The sequence below is a fragment of the Thunnus albacares genome, chromosome 13 (assembly GCF_914725855.1).
Source record: "Thunnus albacares chromosome 13, fThuAlb1.1, whole genome shotgun sequence".
Lineage (NCBI taxonomy): Eukaryota > Metazoa > Chordata > Actinopteri > Scombriformes > Scombridae > Thunnus > Thunnus albacares.
Window position 1 is genome coordinate 2,554,814 of NC_058118.1, and position 21,287 is coordinate 2,576,100.

Consider the following 21,287-nt stretch of genomic DNA (forward strand, 5'->3'; position numbering starts at 1 on the left):
CATTGGTCTGCAACAAGATAATATCCCTTCATAGTTACAGTATCCACTCTTCCCATGTTTGACTTTTCTGACACATCCAATAAGTTGCTTGAAAAATTAGTCCTTCTGCTGTTGTGAGCGTGAGCACGCTCTACACAAATTGTAAAAAGCAGTCAAGCCCCAGTGCGCCTCTCTGTGTACTTTTACGTGCAGGCTTTTGTTTGTTCTATGTGCTCCGTGTGTGTGTGTGTGTTTGTTTGTCTATTTTCTCTATCTGTGCTATTAGGGGAGGTATAACAGCAGCCTGGAGTCATGATGCCCTCCCTTTCTCCCTCCATTCCACGCCGGCTTCTCTGACAGCAGAATCATTTTTCCTTTTCTTCCACGTGCCTTTTGATGATAGGTCACGTTAACTCCCCCAAACGCACTGTTTTTTCCACTTGAAGCCTCCGCAGCCCCACCTCCCGCTGCACATCATAATTTAATTGCTGAGCATTCTCCCACCCACCCCCCCCCCCACCTTTCCATTTGCCCCATTCATTTCAAATGCATGACCTTTCCTGAGAACAATGATCAATCAATAGGTGTTTTCCCTCATCAGGCCCTTTCAAATTAAAACCGCTGAGTGAATGGAAAGCCTTTCGGAGCTGAAGTTATGAAGTGCAAGTGCTGTAACGCAGGCTGGGAAAAAGGCCAATCACCACCTGCCTTTATAGTAGATGAGAAGAGAGAAGATTTTTGCACTGACGATTCAAACAAGCCACAAAGAATTCATTAGCGCTGATTGCACGTTCTAGGTCGTAGGTCAGCTGCTGTATGCACTACACACAACCACCAGCCTTACACTGTTGTAGAGGATTTCAAAAGAAACCACATTGCAACAAAAGTTGATCAGCATGTTGAGTTTGTCTCCATCATTTTTCCCAAACTTACATTTACCAGCAGACACTAAAAGACATCCTCCAGCTGGGCTGGGAGAGGATCCTCCAAGGAACTGCTGCATTATTGATTAGATCTGATAAAACACCTGCTTCTGCATCTGGGAACAGTTAAAGTTCCTGTAAGGTATGGCTAAAGTCTACTAACTGTTCAACCTTGCCTTCTGCAACCAGGTAGGCAATCTGCAGTCCATCAACAGAACAGTATGTGCAAGCATGTGTCCTGCCAAATTATCCAGTTTCAGAACTTTGAAACTCAACTTTACTTTCTGACTGTAAGCCACATTTTCCTTGTCCTACATTACTTATAGGTTCTCCACTTCTTGTTGTGCAGGGTTCCATTGTTGTGGAAAGTGTGACAATATAAGGTTATTAAGACATTTACATTGTCACCTGAGGTTTTAGATAGTCTTTCCAAGACAGTAATGAGTTAGGAAATTAAGCAATACCACCAACACTAATACAATGTCTCATCATGTACATTAAAGGGATGCTCAGGTATATAATATTGGTAGATTAACTCTTTAACCAACAATGCAAGAAAAATGAGTGATACAGGCCTCATGACATCAGTTTATATCACTATGATTTGTTTGTTTTTAAAAGGAGACAGTTTCTGGGTTGTTTTGATCACTTCACACTCTCCACCAATCCCTTGTCTCCTCTGATGATGAGGAAATGTCTGCCATCCAACATAAATGAATGACTAAAAAGTCAATTACGGCAAAGATTTTGTGATCAAGGCTGAATGTCAATGATGTTAGATGATGAATGGATAATGGCGTTCTTTTCAGTTCCTTGCAAAATGAGCTTCTATTCTCTCGTCAGTGCGGTAGGTTTGCATGGGAATATTTCATGTTTTAGTTGAAGTACAAGCCTGGTGTCATGAAGACAGAGCAGCATTAGCAGATCTCTCCGAGGATCAAGGACCAAACTTTTTTCTGACAAAAACTTAAGGAAAGTGCAACACATTGAGTAAGCTGAGAATCACTGATGCATTTTGTGGAGAAATATCCACTTTGATTTGTCATGCTTCGCCAGAGGAAGACAAAGCATTAGTGAAGTGAAACAAGCTGTTGTATGGGGAGAAAGCAGGGCACAAAAGGCAGGGTATCCTCTGAATTCTAAAGCAGTGGAGAATCCTAAGAGTATGTGGGGCAACAAGGCTTGATTAAAAACACACCTCAGGCACTGTAGAAGGTTTAGGTTTCATAGAGAATCTTGTGTCCTTCATGCCTAAATTGCTTGTTGTCTCTACCCGGGTTTTGTTATTTCTCATATGCCTTCAGTTCAGTAAGCATCAGGGGACAACCTCTAGTGATTCTGGTTGCTCAATGGTGGGAAGATTCCCAGTGAAGGGTTAAACTATTATCTGGAGTCATATCCTTAGCAACCTCATGGTGAACCAAGGCTAGCAGTCTTCTTCACATTCAAGTTAAAAATCATTTCTTGTTAAAAAAAAAACATACTATGTAGTTCTACTCGTTTAAAAAAAATGGTTTGGTTTAGAGCAAAATTTGGCGTATCATCACTATTGGTGTCTCTCTTTCTTTTTTGACCTCCTTGAGAGTCTGTTTGCAGCTGTATGTGAGAGTTGGAGAATGTCTTGCATTCGATTGATAAAAATACAGGAGCCTTAAAAAGCACATTGAAAAGCTGCTACTGCCAAGCTTCTTACTGAAATGCTCTTCAAACAACCAAGCATCTCATTTACATGAATTAAACCAGAGTCCCCCTCCCTCTGGATAAAAGCCCTCTACGATATAGGTATTTTAACAACTCATTATGTTGATATATAGCAATTAATTAGAAAACATTATTCCTCCTAACCTTCAGTGACAAGATAAGACGGTGCAACCAACCCCTCCCCTCTGCTGCTCTAGAAAAGGGAAACAGGTGTGATCGCAAATGTCCACCTACTATGTGTTATTAATGATTTAGTTTCAAGGGGAAATTACTCGCATTGGTTTCGTGATTAATGACTGAAGACGGGAGAGCAGGAGCCAGTCACTCAGAACAGTCTGCACCTGTCGGAAGCTTTCTGATGGCTTTTACCTGCAAAATGCTTTGGACTAGACATCTCTAAGAGCAAATTGGGAGTTCTCGGTGCACTAATCTTTCCTTTAGCCCCCCTCTGACCCTGTTACACCTCAGTGTCCCCCCACCCCCCCACAATCTCTGTGTCACTCACAGACTCGGTGCACTCAGACCCTCCCCCTTTTACTAACCCTCATCTGTACTTTTCTGAATGCTTTGCACTTCTTTCTCACAGTCTGTTGTGCTTTGTGTGGGTGGTGGGGTGAAACAGAAAGTTTGAGTGAGCCCTCCAGGTCTCCTGCAAAGCACACATGCACACACCTACATCTGCACGCCGCACACACATAACCGCATACTACTTTGCCTCCTCTAACAGCCAAACAACACCCCACACTCCCACGCCATGATTTTAGAAGTGCATTTGGCCAATAAATTTGAAAAGAAAGCTTGCTTGGAGACTTCCCAAGAGTACACAGGCCACAGAACAGGTTATTGCGAAGTGCTTCTTTTAATGTTATATGCTTTATTTTCACTGGCCTGCGATATGTTTTGACCTGGCTGGCCAACAATCAGCATCTCTAGACATATTCCCAAAGCTGGGCCCTGTCTTATTTATGGTAATTGGCTTAAATATACAATATCAAAGTGAGCCTTCGACAGACATGGCACCCTTCTATATACTAACTCTATGCTACTGTGGGTTTAACTGTGGGGATTGAAAATGACTAATAATCCTTTTTTTTATGTTATTGCCAATTGTTCTAAAATAAGTTTCAAGGGGAGATTCAGACACAAGGCGGGAGCTTGTTTTTCACTCCTCTTGGCCTCTAGGACATGCTGTATACATATTAATGCTCAGGATGCTGTCTGCCACAGAGCCACTGCTGTCTAAACTAAAGGCAGAATTTAAAAAGAAAGAAAAAAACATCCTCAGCACTCAAAATGGGTCACAAACTGTATTGTATTTCACCTTGTTTTTGAACATTTAATCCCTGGTGCCAAGGTATAGTAACACACACTGTTTCTATATATATATATAAACACATTCCACTCTGGTCACAAACTTTCTCTTGGAATTAAAATGTCCATCAAATGTGTTGTACAATATGCATTTGTCCTCTTGTGTGTATTTTTGGGGGTGGTGTTAAGATGAGAAGGACCTTTCTTCAAACAGGGAACCTGATTCTAGCAGTCATGTTGGCCAGTGATCTGAATCCGTATACCGACTCCACAGAGACTGTGCTTTTCTGCTGATGATGACCCTACAATGTGACCTCAGTGAGGAGATGGCAGGGAAATGAGAATATCTTATTGTTAGTAACAGGAGTATAATTCAGGGACATGTTAACACATTTAAATTGACTAAAGCTCACAGCAATCATAGCTATTACTGTCATGGAGATTCCCTGGAGGTTTTGTGTCTGCATTGAAGGTTTGCATTTGATGTTACATTGTAGGGTAGTTGGGTGATTTCTCCTGCTGTGTCCCAGTTACAATTGTGCACAGTATAAATTATACACAATTTTTTTACAGGTATACATTTATTTCCAGTTAGTATACAAGGACATACATACTATATACTATATACATTCTTTTATACTAGCAGGACATGATGCAATACGTGCAATGTGATAAGGCAATCAAACTGCGACTTCAGAATGCCACTGCCAGTTAAACCCTAACAAACAGACAGCAAAATAGTTCTTTTTTGGTGCTCCTGGAACTGTTTCACTATCATCCATCATCCATCCATCATTTTACTTTGGCATCTTGGCATGACTGGTGGCCGCCTCCCTGGGACTGCAGATGGAAATGAGCTTTTAGCTATATCTGGTAAAATAAATGCATTGTGCACTGTTAAATAAACAATAACATCAGTCCACTACTATTTTTGATTTTGTAAAGCTCTTACAAAATATATATATATATATATATATATATATATATATATATATATATATATATATATCTCAATTTCCTCTGTGCATTGTATTGTTGGAGAACCAACAGCACACAGCACATTCAAAAATCTAGGCCTTATCGGTCTGTATAGACACTGTTTTGAGTATACTTTGGCACTTTTTCAGTGTGAACACACTACAAACCTGCCTAGTATTAGTGTGTGGGAAGGATTTGTGATGCAGTTTGATTCTTCCTCCACACTCTGTTGTGTCTGATTCCACAGCATGATATTCGGTCGCATATCATTAAACTAGTTTTCTTCCAAAAATATTGACATTTTGAAGTGTTTAGTAGTATGATATTTTAGTGTCCGCTTTTCCCTATCGCTGGTGTAACATGACAGACGGAATGTTTTGACCGTCCTTGAAGGCACCACTACAGACAATGAGGAAACGTAGTTTGTAGTCTAAGGCAAATCTAATTTGTAGTCTGCCAGGTGATGCAAAACACATCACCTGGCAGACTTTTGCATCTGGATGAAGAGTGATATTTTATTACAGAGAAAACAGCAGAAAGCTTAATGTCATTCCTATATACAGTATGTACTTCCCACATTAGAAACACAGGAATCACCTTGAAAATTGGTGAAGCCGTCCTTTATTATTTGGTGTAAAGGGTTAGGCATTCTTTATTAAGATTAGTGAGAGATCACTGTCATGGTAAAATTACTGAAACATCATGATCATAGTTAAAAGAAGCCAGTGTTGACAGTTTGTAGAGAACAGGATGTGAACTGTTGTCTCTCATGTGTAAGACATTCATCCACTGTGACCTTTTATAACGCCAGTCCTCCCATTCATTTGAATGAGGGTAGTGCGTTCCAGTTGTGGGCGTTGTGGCCGCAGCGGTGCGGCACCGGCCTGTGGCCAGAAAGTTGAGCCAAGAGGTTTCTCGCCACTGTAACAATGTCACGCTACTTCCACTTTTGCCTCTCAGAGACATCAGTCATTTTTCAAACATTATAATTTCAATAAATTACTAATGCTGTTGTTTTTCCGGTCTGGACACTCTGCTGCAAACTCTAATAAAGGCTTTAGTCAAAAGTTATTTTATCCTGAACTACAGAGAAAATATTTTAGGTATGCTATCAATAATTCATTTCACTTCTAGTAATATTTTCTCTTGAGATTTATTATTAGGTTAAAGACATATTAATACTTAAAGAGAAGTATGATTTGGGATGTGTCTCCTTGATTGGCAGGTAGCCACTCACATTGTGCCCTGTTGCCACTTTCTGGCAACCTCAGCCCCAACCACTTTGACCAGTTTGGATTAAGTAACTGTAAAGTAAAAGTAACTGTCAGATGCAGTGAGCAGTGAACCCAGAGAAGCTATGAAATGTGTGCTGGTGACATCACAGAAGCTATGTTTACAACATGTTTTTCTACATTTTTCATTATGTAGATGAATCACAGTGCATTCTATCTGTGACATTTGATGCCTTTTTTTCACAAAAATTATCCATATCTGTATGTCTCCATATTATAGTATGTTGACCAGATGTCTCCAGTTTGCTGCTCAGCTTGCACTTTAAGTGGAAATGTTCCTGGATTTCCCTCCTTTCCAGATAGCATTAGGGTTTATCATAGAACTAAAAGACGTGTATTCCACATTAGCAGAGCTCTGATAACTGCAGCAGTATTAATGACTGTTTTTCAGTGAACTTCCCAGTAAGTGAGTCTGTTTGATTGATGTGTGTATTCATAAGTTGAAAATAATATTTTGCATGATAGACATATTCCCATTTACCAGTATGCAAGCACAATGACATGCGGTTCCACTATAACTGTATTTCAAAGCAAACAAAAGCAATGTTTTGTGTACACTAAAGAAATGCAGAAAAAAAGCATTTTGTATTCTACTGCTGCTGCTCTAATTTACATTTACATTCATCTATACAGCTTCTCTTATCGTGAATTTCAAATACATCACTTGCACAAACTGCATCTTTTATTCTATTCTGAAACAGCTCTGCAGTACAATTTCCTTAGTTTAAACGTTATCACATCTTCTTATTACACCAATTAAATGCATTTGAATTAATCAAATTTTGAGGGTACTATAAGCCCTCTGCACTTCATTTCCCTGTTACTATACTATGTGTGCTTTAGGATTACCTTAAAAATTAATTATTAATGGTGAAACGCTTAACATACAACTTTGAATTCCAGCAAACATTTTTTCACAATGTTTCTCTCATCCCTGTTTAGTAGCAAGTTAAATGCTGTCTTAATTAAGTCACGACATGCCCGGCAAACTAGCAAAGCAAGTGCTTTTTCCCCAGTATTATTGTTGAAATTATTCTTAACATGAATAGTGCAAGTAGGTCTGAGACACTGAGGACTAAGCAATTACTGTAAAATAGGTCGACTCAGATTTGACATACAGTAAATATAAGCAGCCCCAGTAATTAGTCCAGCTCTCACAGTATAGGCCATTCAAATGGATAATCAATATTACAGACTCAAGACCAATAGCTGTCTTTATTAGTAGTATTTTTTAACTTAAAGATCTATGCTACTGGTTAAAATACTACCACTAAAAGGGGGGTAATATTATTCTAACATAATGAAGGTTTAATGATATTGAGAAGTGGTTCTGAACGCCTAATGCAATGACTGCAGCTAATGTCATAGAACATGAGGTGATGATTTATTGTGTTTATGAAAGGTCAGTCTTCAACAGTGAGTCAGCACAGTCAGATGATGACCTTTCATCACTTGATATCCTTTGTAGTATTCTATGTTTTTACTGTTTTGTGACTGTTTCAGTGTTAATCAGACTTCCTGCTCAGATATCAGTGACTTGACAGTTCAGATTTTTTTCTACTGTTAAAGGACAAAAAAAGAGGATTATCAGAGGACTGGCAAAAAAGAAAAAGGAAAAAAAAACAACATATTTACCTTACTGCCTGGAGGGATTTGACTTTAGGATCACACATTTAGAACACCACAGACATGGCCTCCTACCACTAAAAGAGCTTCTCAAGGGCTTCTCAAGGTCAGTCAATTTCTCTCACAGGACAACAGTGAAAAACGTATCCATGTCTTGGTTTACAATGACTTGACTCAAGAGTACAAATTACCCCTAAATATAATCTCTTCACTGGCTGCCTGAGAGCTCTACAATTGATTTTAAAGTCACACTCTTCTCAAAGTTGATCTTATTTGAGTACAGTTGTAGTTTTGTCTTTCATAGAAATCAGAATCCACCTCTCCACTCTCCACTCAAATGCTCTCCCTGTTCCACTTATATTTTCACCAAAAATAAAACAAAAGAAAACTCAATCCTCTTGCACAACCATGCCAGCTTATCAGTGGGCTTGTGCCATTGTTTGCACATATTAGAACACTTGACTCTGGCTTTCGTCTTGAGTCTGGGGTTTTATTCAAGAAGTCACTCAATATTGTGCTCAATGATTGGCCACGTTACTGTGTACATGCATTCAATAGTTCTGTCACAGTTTTATACTATATTACAACCTGGTCTCAGACAAATGTTTCATCAATGCAACCACTTCAGAGTCTGTATAAGCAAGCACTGAAAATCATGGATAAAAAACCTGTATCTGATAATTATTGCAAGATAATTAAAAAGTATAATCTTTTGACATTTGAAAATTTTCTGTTAATGGCAAATGTTGGTTTATTACATAAGATCATTCACAATCTAGCATCACCACCTCTTGAACAGTTTGTTACAATATGTAGTGCCAGCTCAAGGTTAACAAGAGCTTCCACTAGAGGGGACTGTTATGTAAAATTTTGGTCTACAACATTTGAGCAAAACTGCTTCTCAGTTAAAGCAGCTGGGATGTGGAATTCTTTACCTCTGAGTATCAGAGAGAGCAATACCTTTAAACTTTTTAAACTTAGTTTGAAAACATGATTAAAAGACACTCAGGTCTGTAGACATTGAGCTAAGAGACATTGGCCAGCATTGGTACTCAGAGTCTGGTTAGATCTTTCTTGTATTGATGAACTGTCTGTCTTTAATGGTATTGGGATTGCTGATAGTGTGCTTCCTAGTGGGAATCTAGTATTGTTTTTCCTTTGGTTGTTTTGGGGTAGTTGTTATTTTTTGTTTGGTTCTTAGTTTTTGTGAGGTGTTTTTTTTTATTTTATTTATTTTTTTTACAAAGTGTAAGTTTATGATTTATTATAATTGATCTTGGATCTTTGTAACCTGCAAATCACTGGTGGCCTCTGAAAATGAGCTTTTAACTATATCTGGTGCAATATATGTATTGTGTATTGTCCCTGCTAAATAAACAATAAACAATCAGCATACTACAACAAGAATTCAAACCAGTGAATTCTGAGTTCTTATTTCTTATCTTTTTCTTTGTTTCCTGCACAGTGGTAACATTAGAATTTCCCCTCTGGGGATCAATGAAGTCTTATCTTGAATAATTTACAACTGACATGTAACTACATTTTGGTAGGAAAAAAAGGAACCTATAGAGCATCCAAATAGACTGCAAAGAAGTGGATTATACTGCAGCGGAGTGTTGAAAAGCTTATATTGATATATATATTTATATATTTATATTTATTTATATATATATATATATATATATATATATATATATATATATATATATATATATATATATATATATATATATATATATATATATATATATATATATAATTTTTTATATAATTTTTTTTTTTTTTTAATTTTTTTTTTTTCTTTTCTAGTAATCCAGTGTAACTGACATGAATCCATGCTGACCACAGCTGCTGTGCTCCACAAAGGACACATCACCTAACTCTGTACAGCCACCTCTCAAGCCTGCAGGTAAGTGCTTGATATGACAAAAGATCAGTTTTGGCGATGGAGGCCTTTAGGATGCTTGTCACAGCTTCTCCTGTGAGAAGGTCACTGCATTCTGGTGACTCTCGTATGCTAATTCTAACAGGACCAGAGCCTATATCGATGCTATATTTAACCCTTTCAGGTCAAAAACTGTATTTAAGTCCTATTTCCATTTATCAGCATCCGTTTATCCAGAGTCTCTTATCAGCTTTGGATATACTGCATATTTTCCTTTTCACAGTAAAAAGAGATATTTGAATATTAACAATTATTTTATGTGAACAATTGCATTCAAGACTTGTTACAAAATGCATTTTGAAGTGTCAAATTACAACCGTAATGCAACTAATAGGTGAAATTTGAGAGGGTTTTGGTGAAACTGACAGCAAGTATGGACTTATAACAGCCTCATAAAAGAACATAAGTGAAAATTGATAATATGCAACAGAAAACATTAACTCAAAACCTTTACTCAAGTGAAACCATGTGACCATGTGGTGGTCAAGGGCCAACACCAACAATATGAATAATTTACAAAAGCCTCATGACAAATAAATAACAGAGGACAATATTTAGAGGGGATTTGGGGGAAAATGGCACACCACCAAACTTTCAAGCACACACGTTGTTTGGATCTACATCAACACACAAGAAAGGGTTATGGCCAATTATGATAGCTCATTTTTGCTGTTTGTAATGTTTAGATTTTAGAATCTATGTATTTAAATTAGACACACCATACTGCAACCATACATATCAAAAATGCCGTAAGATTAAATTTGAGTTATTACTTTTAGGATGCTCTTAAATATCACCTTGTTATAAGCATTAAAGCATTAAAAGTAAAATGCTACAGAGGTCTCTCCAAGTCCTCCCTTTAAAGTAAAATGTCATGAATATGCAAGAGGCAGAGAAAAATTTTAATCATTACAAGATTGATGTAGCTCTGTTGTGTGAAGCAGTCTCTGTGCCAGTGAATTCTTTATTGTGTGGCAATCAGGCGCCAATTAGTTTGACCCAGTTTCAAATGAGAGAAGCAAGAGTAGCTGCATTCTGTTATTTTATTTTACTTCCATTTTTGAACGAAATAAATGCATTATTCTACACAGATGAATACATTTAAAGAGGGACACTGTTTGCATCTGACTGTCATGCTGTCTTGATCTTTGGGTCTAACACATTTGTCTTTCAGTAATGGCTATGTTAAACTCAGTTCTCTGACACTGGCAGACATTGTGATGATAAATATCATAGTTTTTATTGCAAGAAATGAATAATGCTGCCAAAGGGCTTGAACACATAAACTGACTCAACCTAAGAGTTCTTGCTAGCATTCATGATACCTGTAAAAATATGCAATCGCATTTCATTACAGCTATTTAGCTGGGGGATGCCAACCTGCGAAATTATTTAAGAAAATGTGTTTTAATCCTTTGAGAGTGCCTTTACAGCAGCAGGATGCATAATGATGGATAGAAGGAACTTGTAAGAAGAGCTTATTCTTTAATGTCATACCAGGCACTTTCAATTAATATTTTGTATGGTCAGTTCAGAAATGTCAACCCAAGGCTGTCGATAACTTATAGTGAAACAAATATTTCTATGCAGACATTCATGTTTAAAATGCCTAATTCTTGGAACCTTAAGGTAAAAATGTAGAAAATCAAAAGTATGTGTGCAAGGCTGCAAAAAATAAAAACATAACACACTCTAGAGCAGTCACTGAAGTCATTAAGGTCACCAAACAAAGATATTTAAATCACAAATGATCCGATTCTCTTTGCCAAGGACTGTACGTGTTCCAGTGTAATATCACCTTCGACCAGGTTTTATTATTCTGGTACATTCACGTCTCATGTCTGGTTGACTCTGTCCTCCCACCTTGTAATGAAATAAAGTGGTGTATATGTATTTTTTTTATCTTTTGTTCATTCCACTTTCATTTCTCAACACTCACTAACCAATGAAAACAAGCTGTAGAGTTTCTGAACACCTCCACAGAGGCTTTTGTTATGAATTTGGTGAAGTAAGCCATCATGAGATTTAAAGAGTTTGCTCCACAGGGAACAAACACATGAGGGTTTTCCTCCAGCACTCTGGCTGCCTTTATTTTTGCCTTTCATCTTTGTTCTCTTATTTTATGATTGTCCTGAAAGGGTACGTCAAGCCTCCCCCACCTCTTATGGATAATGGTTGGCACCTTGAACCCTATTGACTCGGGGAGTACTACAGCCCAGAAACTGCTCCCTGTGATTCGGGAGTTTGTCCTTGGTGACATTTCATATGATAGCTGGCATTTGATCTTGATAGCTGCTGACATCTTGTTTGCTGCTCAAAAGCACAGCAAAATACCTGTCTCTATTTTGTATGGAATTGCTTTATAGTTTTCTTTTAAAGTTTTTTTGAAATTACATTTAGTTGAAGGTGAAAATCATCTTCAGTACTGTTTCATGTGTACCGTAGGTCTATTCTGCCTTGATAACAACAGCTTTCCCCTGCACAGTGTCATGACTGGAGGATGAGTGGTAAATCCTTTTAATTCAGTTTTTTTCCCCCACTGTTAGTAAAACATATCTGGCATCAACACTGACCAGGATCAACATTGCCTAAATGCTTAGGCTGGAAACAATGGACAAACTAACAGAATAGGCACTGCTGGCTTTGCACCTTGGATCACAAAATTGGACATAGCCCATTTATATAGACATATGCCCCCCAGGAAAGCTGATGGGAAACCTTCATGATTATGGTAGATAATGAAACAATATGTAGCAACAATTGTAAAATTTAGAAATAGAAAATAGTCTAACACAAATAAGCTGTTGCACACCAAAATGTATCCAAATCCTTCCCAATATTCCAAAAGTTAACTCAGTATGAACCTCATCCTCCCTATGTTTTCTGCAGTGGTATAAGAGCTTCAGTTTTTCACTGAGAATCATTATTTGCATGATTTCAAGAAGTCACTTGCCAGGATCATAAACATATGTAGGTTGTTTTAGGTGTCTTAACAACCAATCAATGTCTCGAAATTCAATATATTCCGTTATCATGTGATCACCACTTCTGACCACAGTGGCCACTGTTTAGCAAAAGCTACATAGGCTCCTTTAAATGTTGTATTGTGTTAATACATGAATGTACCATCAATGCTGTCTAGTTTCATGGCTATGATACATAGTGTGGTGGTTCCTATTTACGCAGTCTACATGATAGTACTTTAAATAATGATCAAGTCATAAGCTGCTTGTCCATAATGGTAACACACTGACCTCTTTATGACAACCTAGTTCCCCAAACATTGAACATTATAATAAGACCAAGAGTCTAAAGCCATGCTGACATGCTTATAATTACAATACTAACACATTGATGTTTAGCACTTAGCACTTAACACAAAGTACATCTGAGCCTGTCATAAATTTTGTATGTAGCCATGAACAAAAGTTAAGCAATCACCAAAGTGATTATAATTCATCTTGTATGGCTGCACCACATTTCTTGGCAATCTATCCAACAGTGAGACATCTCACTTAAAACCAAAACGAATTCAACTACATGATGGTGATTGAAAAGTCAGGGGATCACCAAAGTACCTAGGATTCATCTCTTCATCTCTAGGCACCCTAGATATCTCTACAAAATTACATGAGGAATCCATTTGATAGTGGAACCATAAGTATTTCTACAATATTTCATGTGGAATCCATCTACTTGTTGAGATACTGAGATATTTCAGTCATGACCAAAGTGGTGGACCGACACTGCCCAACAGACTGACATTGCCATTCCTAGAGTCAAGCCACTAGCATGGCTAAAAAGCTTTATGTAGAAACTGCCCATATACACTTATATAAAAAAGCAAAAAATACAAAATAAAAAAAGTTTTTAATTTGAGTGCTGGATGTTCAACTCATACATGTGATTAGAATCTTTTGTATCCTCTGGGTTTTCTCAAATGTCATAAATTGTTGAGTGTATGTTCTATATAGCAGCAATTTGTTCAATTTCAAAGTAAAGAGAGAAACTAAATCCTGTTCTGTATGTTTTGGATGAAGGCTCTGGCAAATTACAACATCTGGCTTCTTGAAAAATATGGTTTTACTATCATGGATCTAAATAAATTAGATTTTAACCAATTATCTGATAATTATGGACAGTACGCCTGTAATGAAGTGCTTGCAGAATCAATTCTTTTCCCATACATGTATGAAATGTATAATTTATTGTTCTTTTCCACACAGGCTTTACCATTTAACAAGGCTGTACTGGCTTTGCCACTCACTGTAATTTGAATGCACATACTCAACCAATTAGGATGAGACTATTCAATTCTATGGCCTTGCACCCATGTTCTCACAAGTTGACAATCTTCTTGTTGGGGTGGTGGCTGATGAAGGGCATCGAATAGAGAACAGTGGGTGGGGAGGTGAGGGCATGACTTAATTTCAATATCACAGTCTGTCTTTGCTTCAGAATTAATTACTTGTCCTCACCTTCTGTACAGTGAGAGTGGTGAATGGAATTAAATATCTAATCACATCCAATACATGCGAATCTAAATTATGTTTTCAATTTTGAGTTTAATTTTCTGGACTGTGCATGCAAATATTTTTTTCTAATACAGTACTAATGTTAGGTCATATTAGTAGATTAACATTAAACAAAGGCAAAAGAAAAAAAAAAAGGCATTTTCTGGAATTCAGCAGTCTGCCCCATACTAGTAACAGTTATCTATCGCTACAATGTATTGATTGTTAGAGATGCACCAATCTGACTTTTTCTCACCCGATATCGCCCAATATTATACATACCAAAGATTCCTATATTTAAACCTCAGGGTACCTGCAGATACTAAATACCAATCCAAAACATTGCCATCTTTTCCTAAATTTAAAATCTGAATAAGATAAACAAGACAATATTATGCACCTAGGATAGCTCTGGCACTAAAAAAATTGAGCCTGTTAGGACGGGATTAAGGTGACTTTTATGAGAATAAGTGAATTTTATCACAATATTGAAAAGGACAGTGTATATAATGTGGACCTGGAAAGTCTCGTTGATACCATGTAATCCATATAATAAGGTCAGTTGGGATGATACCCATCTGGCATATTGGATCGATGCATCCTAACTGATTACCAGGTAAAGATGTCACTTGCTTCATTTGTCTGCTTTATCGCCATGTTACTACGGTGTTGTTGCGGGGGTAAACATAGGGGCTACACTTGAATTGTGTAGACCTAGGTGGCAGTAGAGTGCTTGCATCCTGTTGACATGATTTTCAAATAATCCCCCCTGTGACCACAATATAGTTACAATGGCAGAGTGGTGTTGTCCGTATTTCTGCATGTTGACTCCCCTGGAAGTGAAGCAACTGCAGAACCAACTGACTGACTGCAGTGAGCTATCTTGCTTGTAGCTTAGCACCACACACGCTGTAGTTGTATGTGTGGCACTTTATGTTTGTCATGTCTTCATTCAAGGCTCCCTTGTCATGTAGTTTATTTGGAAATACTCCTGTTACATCTTAAAAGTTATTATGGGTTAAGGGTATCGGTAAAGACCGTTTTGTGTACATGTCTAGTAATTGTTTTAACTCTGCTAGCTTTGCCATTTTTCTATGGGATTTCCCACTGTATCATGTTGTTTGCATCATGCTAAGCGAGGAGTGTCCAGTCAGCCAGTCCACCTGGAAACCTATTTGCAAATAGTAGTACATTTATTAAAGCTCTAAGCAGCAGACCAAATAAGTTTGGAGACAAATGTATTTTTCTTTAATTTGTACATGAATAATAACAGCGCACATGACTTTGTAGTTTTATTTGTTTGAGAAAGCTGCAAGCCACAGACAGCTGTTTCTACTCACCTCCCTTTTCTGATTTTGAGAGATTTTTTGTGATTTTTCTGATTAATAAATGTATTCTTTAATGAAACAGTAGCTTTATGCTGTTGTTATTTAGCCTCTCTGAGGCTACTGCATGTTAAATCAATGAATTTTATTTTCAGATAAAAAAATTGCCCCTTTACAATTTTTAACAGAAAAGTCATAATATGTGATTTCATTAAATCAGAGTCTTGTTTTGTGAAACATGACACTGAATTTATCAGAAGGACTGAGTGAATCGTGAAAAGTCTGTTAGATAAGTTAATTTATATTGTAAATGACTGACGATGAGGCAGCAACAAAAACATGCCAGTTTTTAATATGTTTGTAACATGTACAGTCACCTGTGTACTAACGACTGATTGGAAACAGTATTTTAATTATTGTTGTTATGTATATATTATGTTGTTGAATATTAAAGTAAAAATCTTGCATTCAAAACATATGTAACAGTTAACATTTTTATTAGTTAAATGTAGTTTAAAATCATCAGATTAAGTCCTCAACTGTTTCCTACTATAGGACGAAAACCTCCATTAACATATTGTTGAATTGAATGGAGCCAAGCTTACCGGTAAACATCTGCTCCTTCTAAAAGATCATTTATAATTTCTTACGACTCATAAACAGACACTAACTCATTCAGCGAACATTTAACATAATTCGGTATTAATTGTAGCTCCAAAAGCAAATGACTTTTGGGTGTGATTTTACCCAAAAATCCAACATAAATGACACAAAATGGCAACAGTAAATCACATTTCGGTGAATGGATTCCGATTGTATCTCCTAATTGCAGCAATCCATTTGCTCCTCTTTTCTTTAGCTTTTGGCATTCTGTAAAAAGATAGCTCACATTTCTTGTTGAATCTATTTGTACAGTTAATTACACAACAGCTCTTTCCCATTTTAAATGTGTTTCTTTGTGTTTTTGCGGCATTTAGACTGAACACTTACGCTGCCACTCAGTCTTTCTGCCACTCAGTAGGTGTAACCACAGTGACTTCCACCTGTAGAGACCACATTTGGACTGCGCACATGTGCCACCTGGTGGTTCTTAGTGAGCACTGCAGCTAGAGCTGAAATCAGCTGGATAAAATATAAGTCCCTCCTCCCTATTTGTGCTGTGTGGCAGCTTTACTGCTGCGGTAACCGCAACAAATGAAACGAGTGACATCTGTATTTACAAGGCACCAGCCCTCAAACTCGAACGGATTTGGTGTCTATTACTGCTCATGCTGTCTTGACACTTGCATGGTCAGACGGCCCAACACTTGTGACTGGACATGACTGTTCATTATATAAAAAAAGTAAAATTCCTTCAATATTCATATATATCACACTGAGCTGACTATGCATCAATGAAGCTCAGGATAGCTTTCACATCCAGAGACTCCCCTCCACTGCTTAGTGCTCAGGAGTGCAGTAAGTTCACCAGTGAATTCATCAAGTTCATAGGAAACATCCTCACTGCCTACTTGGCGAACATGGGGATGGGTCAGCTAGTTCAATAACAAAATCAAGAAAGGCAATAGATTTTTCCTTGAATGGTTACTTTTTTTCTGAATTTCCATTCTTGTGGTGTTGTCAGGCCTGTCATCCACTTTAGATTGATGAACAGCAAGTTAACTGACCTGGGGCTCTATAGATGGTTGAATGTAACCTTTGATTGTTACAGCCAAAAGCTGTTGAAATGAGCCTTGTTTTCTACCCAGGCAGTTTCCACTGTTGATATCAGCACTTAACCAAGGTGTTGTAATGTTATTATTGTGGACATGGAAGACACAGTAGAAGCCTCCTCCACTGCTGCCATTGACTGTTCTCCTTCTTTATAGACATCTGTGAGGTGCTAATCCAGACAAGTGGCAAGGATTGTGGAGGAGGAGAGGGTCATACAAAAGAGGTTGTCATAGTTGCAAGAAAGGCAGAAGAGGTTGCAGTGGTCACAAATGAGAGTTTGGAGGCGCCCAGCCAGAAAGGCATTGGAGATGGTTACAAAGAAGTGGTTAGATGGCTGAACAAAACCAACAAAAATAGCTGCACTCAAGGGATTGGAAAGAAGAGGCAAAAGTGACTGAAGTAAATTGTGACATGTAATATGTTTTTTGTTTTTATTTTAAGACTCAAAATTGTCAATGAAAATCAATACTTTTACTTGTGATTTGTAATGCATTTCAGTCTGTATGTACAATAATCCCATAATCTGTTGGCCGGAGTTCATCACTGACACAAAGCACAATATGGAATGTCAGTGATAACCAGCTGCCTTATTTGTCCAGTGCTGACCTCAGATGTTTGGCTAAAAACCTAAAGCTGTAACAAAGCTATTTTTTAAGTGAGCTTTGCTAGCTTTCACTGTCAGATGTGAGATCTCTAGAGGATCTCAATCCCTGCAACCATTCTGTGTGTAAAACGGACATGAAGACATGAAAAATGTCTGCTTACAAAGTACAGCCTTCGTGGCTACTTTGTGGCCACTTCAACTCAGAATAGTATCAACTTAAACTCAGTGTGTGTGTACATGAGCTGATTCCAAAGGCCCACTGTAGAGAGCAGGTCACAGAGAAGAAATGGTACCATAGGTTACCCAGTGTACAGTATGTCATGTTTGTACTATAATATTGTACAATCTTTTGAGTAAATAATGATACAATATAAACTATAAATATTGTGTAATACTCTAAGCAACAATGCTCCCCAAATGCTTAAGCAAATGAAACAGCAGTCATCTATCTGGAAGTACAAATGCTACAATATCACCTTTAGACAATGGTGGAGTGACCATCTGGAGTACTGGGATGATGTATCAAAACACCAGAGACAGAGTGAGAGAGGGAGGGAGGGAGGGAGGGAGAGAGAGAGAGGTGTGCTGTAGTGATCAGCCCAGATGATTGGGCTGTGTCACCTCCTTCACGTCTGTCTCTCTGCCCACTTCAAGTCCTGTGGCTCCACCTGCCCCTTTACAGTTTCTGTGGAAGTATTTTTCAACACATTTAACTGCTGACTCGCTTTACATGAATGACAAAGCTAAAAAATGAAAAGTTGGGGATGAAAAACTCAAGGAAAAAATCCCCAAAATTAGAAGCATCCAAATGCTTCAAATAGTTCTGCATTTAGCAGCAGCGGCTCTGCAGCCAGCTGCCAAAAAGGAGGACCAGAGCAGGAGCTGGATTCAAGACTACAGCCGACTGTGTCCAGTGAAGACACCAGTCAGGGCTTTACAACATAATAGTAGGCAGACAACAACAGGAAGCTAGTCCGGGTTTAGTTTAGCTTAGTTTTCTGCCCTGGTTTCATTAGAAATTCACATATGCTAATCAAAGTACTCAGAGTCTGTGTGATTTAAGTCGGACCTCACAGAGGGTTATTACAGAAGGACACAATGAAGGAAGAAAATCCACTAAAAGTAAAATATATTTAGTGTTGTATTTAGTGCTGTACCGGTTTAGAATTCTAATCCCACAGTGTGGAACATGAAAAATAGAAATAAAGAGTAAAACAATGCAAACTGAACAGTTAAACATACCTTATTTATTCATGTTCTTGTTGAGTTATATATCATTTTTGAGAATGTAGCCTACTTGTTGTAGTTGTGGACTGTAATATGAGAGGTGTTCCTCATACAGCTGATCTTCACAAACTGCATTGATAAAATCACCAATGGAATCTGATCTGACACTGTGTAAAAAAACAATTATAACATTACATTATAACATTTCATGTATTGTTCAACAATCATCATGATATTTAATTTAGTCTCTTTGTTTCTTGTAATGTGAGGTAGGACATATAGTGTGTGTGATGGTGCATTTCCAGGTTGGCTTTGGTGGGCCAGTTGGACTGAAAAGTTGACTTGCTGCCAACTGCACATCACCCCTTGCATGTGCACATGTCAACAATGGGGAGTAACACATTTATTATTTCCTGTGCACACCCTGCACTATAGGCTATGCCTGTTATTTTATCTAACTCTATTTCTATTGGATGGGTCTTGTCATTGTAATGAGCTGTTTTGTAGGTAACCATGCCATGAGATGATTATTTCCTTTTAACAAGTGTTTCTGCCATCTCCACATAATCTCATTACAGACTTGTATTTATATACTAATATTGGGATATGGAAGGTGTCACTTTGAAGCAAACAAGAAATCATAACTCCTCCAATTTTGATGAATATTGGAACTTGCAATCAAACTAGCCTGTGTCTTCTTTTCCCCATCTAAGAAGACCAAACACATGTGAGGCTTTCTTTCCAGTGTCATGAGGGAGGCAAGCGTTGTGAAATGCAATTTTTCTGAGGATCATTTCTCTTCCACACTTTGTACAAAACACCTGCACACATGCTATTTTTTCTACTCCAAGTGATAACTGCTTCACCAGTGTCAGCAGGCACCGCTGTAGTATTGTTGTTATTGGAGGGCACATCACTGCAAATAGCGTGCCATTCATTTCTGATGTATAACACTGTGAATGGCGCTCATCAGGAGACTAATCACAAATTGACAACATCTGTCTGTGCTGCTGTGGCTCTGTCAATCAAACTCAACACTGCCAATTTCTCAAACGATTGGCCTTCAGATGTCATGAAGGCTTTCTTCCTCACAATTTACTTGTCAGGACTCAAAATCTGAAACTCTGAAAAATATTGATAAAAAATAAATAGATAAATAAAACCATCTTTGTAGGAACAGAAATTCATTTACTATCAATTTGTTTTCCCAAATACATTTCACAGGAAACATGCTGCTACCAGGGTTATGTTCACTGTTTCTTTGTTTTCCCAGTGAAGGTAGTGCTAGATTTTTGTGCCACAAAGGGAGGCAGCTGTGGTGGATGGTGGATCAGAAAAGCATAATGTTTCAAGTCACTGTGCTGAGTGCCTAAACATAACCAAAAACATCAATCATGCTTTAGTTATCACAGGTGGATATTGTAGGGAAACAAATTAAATATATGTGCATTCAGTGTGAGCATTTTGCGATGATGATGGCGCCACATGATCCTGATCCTGAGCCCTGTTCATCCTGAGGATGACATGGATATGTGTACCAAATTTCATGGCAATCCATCCAATAACTGTTGAGACATTTTACTCAAAACTACAAATGTCAACCTCACAGTGGTGCTAGAAGACGAGTCAGGGGATCACCAAAGTGTTAGGATTCATCCTCTGGGGACCATAAATGTATGTACAAACATCCATGGCAATCCATCCAATAAGTGACAAGACACTTTACTCAAAACCACAAATAATTAAAAAACAGATATTTCAGCTTGGACCAAAGTGGTGGACCAACATGGCTGAAAAAGCATAATCTGATGACATTTCTTTTACTTTTCTCTGTAAACATACTTGCCGTTACAAATCGGCAGTATATAAATGCAATTTCTCATATACAGGGTTTGAAAGATGAGCACGTATTCATCTGATATGAAACCATGAGCATCACTAAAACTTAAGTTACATGGTTGTCACATAAAAACTGAATCTTTGCTGCTGCTGTCACTTACACTGTAACTGATAGCCAATAAGAATAACACGAGCTCAGTCACAACACGTCTAGAGGAGAGTACAATTCACACCTTCCAATGCGCAGTAATTTGAAAAGGAGAAGCACAAACTGACATTTGAGAGAGTGTACATTCACAACCTATTCACT

General features: G+C 37.8%; 1 protein-coding gene and 1 long non-coding RNA gene across 9 annotated transcripts in view; one reads left to right on the forward strand and one right to left on the reverse strand.

Annotated features, from left to right (window-relative positions):
• Positions 1–21,287, forward strand: part of LOC122995062 — a 109,169-nt gene that overhangs the window by 53,366 nt on the left and 34,516 nt on the right. For all 7 annotated transcript variants that reach the window (XR_006406713.1, XR_006406712.1, XR_006406711.1 and 4 more), the window contains one exon: positions 9,620–9,719. This is a non-coding gene — a long non-coding RNA (uncharacterized LOC122995062). The remainder of the gene's footprint in view (positions 1–9,619; positions 9,720–21,287) is intronic.
• opcml (opioid binding protein/cell adhesion molecule-like) overlaps positions 1–21,287 on the reverse strand; it is a 351,351-nt gene that overhangs the window by 37,805 nt on the left and 292,259 nt on the right. The window lies entirely within an intron of this gene.